At 37.7% G+C, this 3,795-nt stretch overlaps 1 protein-coding gene across 3 annotated transcripts in view; it reads right to left on the reverse strand.

Annotated features, from left to right (window-relative positions):
- LOC102209570 (microtubule-associated protein RP/EB family member 3) overlaps positions 1-2,454 on the reverse strand; it is an 11,129-nt gene extending 8,675 nt beyond the window's left edge. For 2 of the 3 annotated variants that reach the window (XM_005737239.1, XM_005737238.1), the window contains exon 1: positions 2,331-2,454. The gene's annotated coding sequence lies outside the window, so the exon portion shown is untranslated. Of the gene's footprint in view, positions 1-2,204; positions 2,304-2,330 lie in introns of those variants that run through there. The other variant, XM_005737240.1, reaches the window with a different exon arrangement.
- Positions 2,455-3,795: the final 1,341 nt, after the last annotated feature.

Below are 3,795 nucleotides of genomic sequence, written 5' to 3' on the forward strand. Positions count from 1 at the left end.
GGGGGGAGTACTATATATTCAGGATATAAGGTGTGGAAATGAAGGCAACATAAAACAAATATCCAGACATTTCCAGAGAAATGTCCAAGTCAAACCAAAGAAAAATCCCACAACTCCCTTCTATTATGATTCTAATTTCCAGAAAATTTCAAACACCATCCACACATATCAGCCAAATGTTTCTGGAATTATTTCACTTGTTGAGGTCAAATATAAATTTGGGTCTTCTTTTAAATGTTATTAGCATTTTATGTTGATAGGAACACAGGGTTAACACTTTGATAACCTTCAGATTAAATGAAAAACCATCAAAATGTGAGTACAGACTGAATGATAAATAAAGTGATGTAACATTATTCAGCTCCTGATTGTGTTTTGCTTTGTGTAACGTTAGTTTTGGAGACTCTCTACAATATAGACAAAAAAACTATGTTCATAAAAAGTGTAACCGGACCAATGAATTTGACCCAGCAGCACTGAAACACTGTAAAATACATATATAATAATTTTAGATCAAAGCTCTGCAACTGAACAGTCTTCATTATTGAACATGATAGCTGCTCATGATCACGATGACAAACAAACCACATCAATAATTATAAAAGACACTTTTGTTTTTCAGAGTAAAAGTAACATGGGAAATTCAGAAATTACTCACAAAAAAGATAACAGATTGAACGTGTTAGTATAACTAATCAAGGATCTTTCTCATCCAGCAACAAACCCTAATAATCAACAACAAATAAAATAAAAAAAATACTATAATTTACAGATTTTTAAAAAGGCAATTTTTGAGTGTTAAAAAAATTGGTTCTATAATACCTTTCATACATGTGACAAGATCTCCAACACTACTGACTGAAATGCAGCCCAAACGTGACAGAGCCTCCACCATGTTGTACAGATGGCTGTAGACACTCGTTGTTGTACCTCTCTCCTCATTCTCTTTTGTAAATATTGATGATGATTTGAAACACAAATTTTTAATTTGGACTCATCACTACATGCGACCTACTGACACTAATTTTCAGTCCTGTTCTTGTGTAAGTTGGCATATCTCAGCATTTTCTCTCAGGTCCTGTGTTAGGTCTTTACTGTATTGTTTCCTGTTTCTTAAAAATGCTGTTCATCTGCTGTAGATAATTTTATAGGCCTACCACTTCTACTTCATCTTCCACTAATCCACTGTACTCTGATTTTCCTTTTAAAAAGCACACTGTGCACACCATGATGAGATATGTCAAGTTTTAAGCAAGGGAATCACCTTGCTGGTTCAAAAATACTATTTATGCATATGTTATATTTGGTACTTTACACAGCTCCAACTAAAGACATGATGTGTGCCAGTAAAAACTTGCTTGGTTTGTCCTGATACATTTTCAGATTTATTGTAAAAAATCGTTGGCTGACACAGCTGTCCTCTCTTTTTTTATTAATAGAACCCATACATTTAATGTAAAGCTTAAATTAGCAAATATTTTTCTATTATACATTTAAAGGGTTAATTATGAAGCTACTAATAAATCATGCTGATAGATTGACCTATAAAGTGATAGTATTTTTCTTTTTTTGGTAAAGTCTGACGTACTGTCGGGAAATAAACAAGAGTAAATAAATAAATAACAGAGAATACAATTTACTAATTAAAAGAAGATGTACTAGTTAAAATTGACTGACAAAAAATTCAGACTTACAGGACACTTCTGCTTAGTTTGAAATAATATCGTATTGTAGCAGTTATAAAGAGCTCTTTGTCAACAGGTTTTTAATCAGATAAGGGGCTCAATCTGATAAAAACTGTATTTCTTTATCAGCAGAGGTAATTTTGCATTTTATAGTTTGATCTAAGCAGGCTATGAAAAGTTTGGTAATGCAATAGTTTATAAACCATGGTTTGTTGGACAGTTAAGGGCTGAACTTCGTTCACGGCTCGGTGTTTTGACAGTTGACGTTACAGACGTTTCAGCGCTGCTCAGACCGATCAGCTAGCTCCCGGCTAACTGCTCGCCCCTCGCAGGTTGTGGTGTGGCTCCGTGGGTGTTTTGTTTGGCTACTGTTGTTTTAAATAAGCAGTTTTTCCAGCTTATTATATTTCCCTACACTTGTATCCGCTAACTTTAACACATCCGAGTGTAACTGAAAACGCGACTTTTACAGGCTAACGTTACCCCCCTCTGGAGGCCTTTTCGATAATACACACGCACCTTACCAGCCAACGACTGGCTGTCACCTACGGGACGGTTGGAGTCTTTATCCCGTGATAAAGTGGTTTAGACAGCACGGACTGGGCCGTGCGGAAGGCCGTTTTTAATAAAGTTCTTGTTACTCACTGAAGCTACCGCCGTCTCTCTCTCCGCCGTCCCGCTGCTTCTGCTGATGGGCTTTCCGTTGCTATAACCCCGACTGTCGCCCAAGCAAGTTGCGCGAGATTGCGACCCACTAAGCCACCGGCAATGCGCATGCGCGATCCAGTGTCTACATTTTTACAGGAGTTTCAGTGAAACTGTGTCCACTGAGCGGCCATGATGGAGACGGACGCTAGCAGCGTGACTTCGGCACATTTTTTTTTTCTGGAAGAAGCCCTCACTGTGGCATTTAAACATTGTATTCACCCTGTTGAACTACAGTCTAAGTGGGTCTGAACTATGTAAACACATAAGAATTTTAGTTCGAGGATAAGAGAGATCAATTTAAACCTTATGCCTATTAAACTGACTTCTTAGAAAGAGCTGGATAGGATAGAAACTATAAGATGTTAATTTCGTTCTGATTCATCCTGTACATGCCCAATTCAGTTACTCTATCACATGTGAAAAATTAGCACCCTTTGACAAACACAGACAATTTAAGAAAAAAAGTAACAGAACTCTGTGTTGAATCATATCTGTTATTAATCTCTGTCTCTCTTCCACAGCATGTCTTTATCCTGTTTTCCTTCAGATGGCCGCCTCTCCCTGAGCCTGGTTCTGCTGGAGGTTTCTTCCTGTTAAAAGGGAGTTTTTCCTTCCCACTGTCGCCAAAGAGCTTGGTCATAGGGGGTCATATGATTGTTGGGTTTTTCTCTGTATCTACTGTACAATATAAAGCGCCTTGAGGTGGCTTTTGTTGTGATTTGGAGCTATATAAATAAAATTGAATTGAATTGAAATTGAATTGAATAGTCGAAAGAAGGTCTTCACAAAGAATTAACAGAATACCTGATGAGGGCTGCAGATGCATTTTATTGACTATGATCATGTGAGGTAAGCCAATAGGAATTGATAGAGGATAAGGTAGGGAAAAGTTAGAAATTTGTAATGGTGGCCATTTAAAATATAGTATAGCAGAAATACTAACATTTTTTGTGATTAAAATTACAGGTAAAAGAACTGGCATATCAGCTTGCAGTGAAACATGGATGTAAATATCCAAAGTCATTGGACAAATCCTCGAGGACTGGGCCAGAAAGATTCTCAGTAGGAAGTATAGTGGAAATAAATCAGGATGGATGCAAGAAACAGAGTTCCTCATCTATAGTTGAAGCACTTTGCAAACCACACCAAGGTCAGCCGTAAAGAAAGTGATTCTTCCCAAGGATAACCACAGTTCACACCTGTCAACTGCAGCCATTGACTTCTGCAAGAGCAATGGAATTGCTTTGCTTACATTCCCCCAGAAGCTTGGGTTAAGTGCCTGACCTATAGTCTGTGGGCTCATGAGGCCTGCACTCAAAGGGTGCCATACATCTGTCATCACTGTGATTCTGATAGTGATTAAAAACTTGACACAAACACATACAGTGCAGTTGATGAAGCT

The sequence above is a fragment of the Pundamilia nyererei genome, unplaced genomic scaffold, assembly GCF_000239375.1.
Source record: "Pundamilia nyererei isolate P.nyererei 1_Seehausen unplaced genomic scaffold, PunNye1.0 scaffold00074, whole genome shotgun sequence".
NCBI lineage: Eukaryota > Metazoa > Chordata > Actinopteri > Cichliformes > Cichlidae > Pundamilia > Pundamilia nyererei.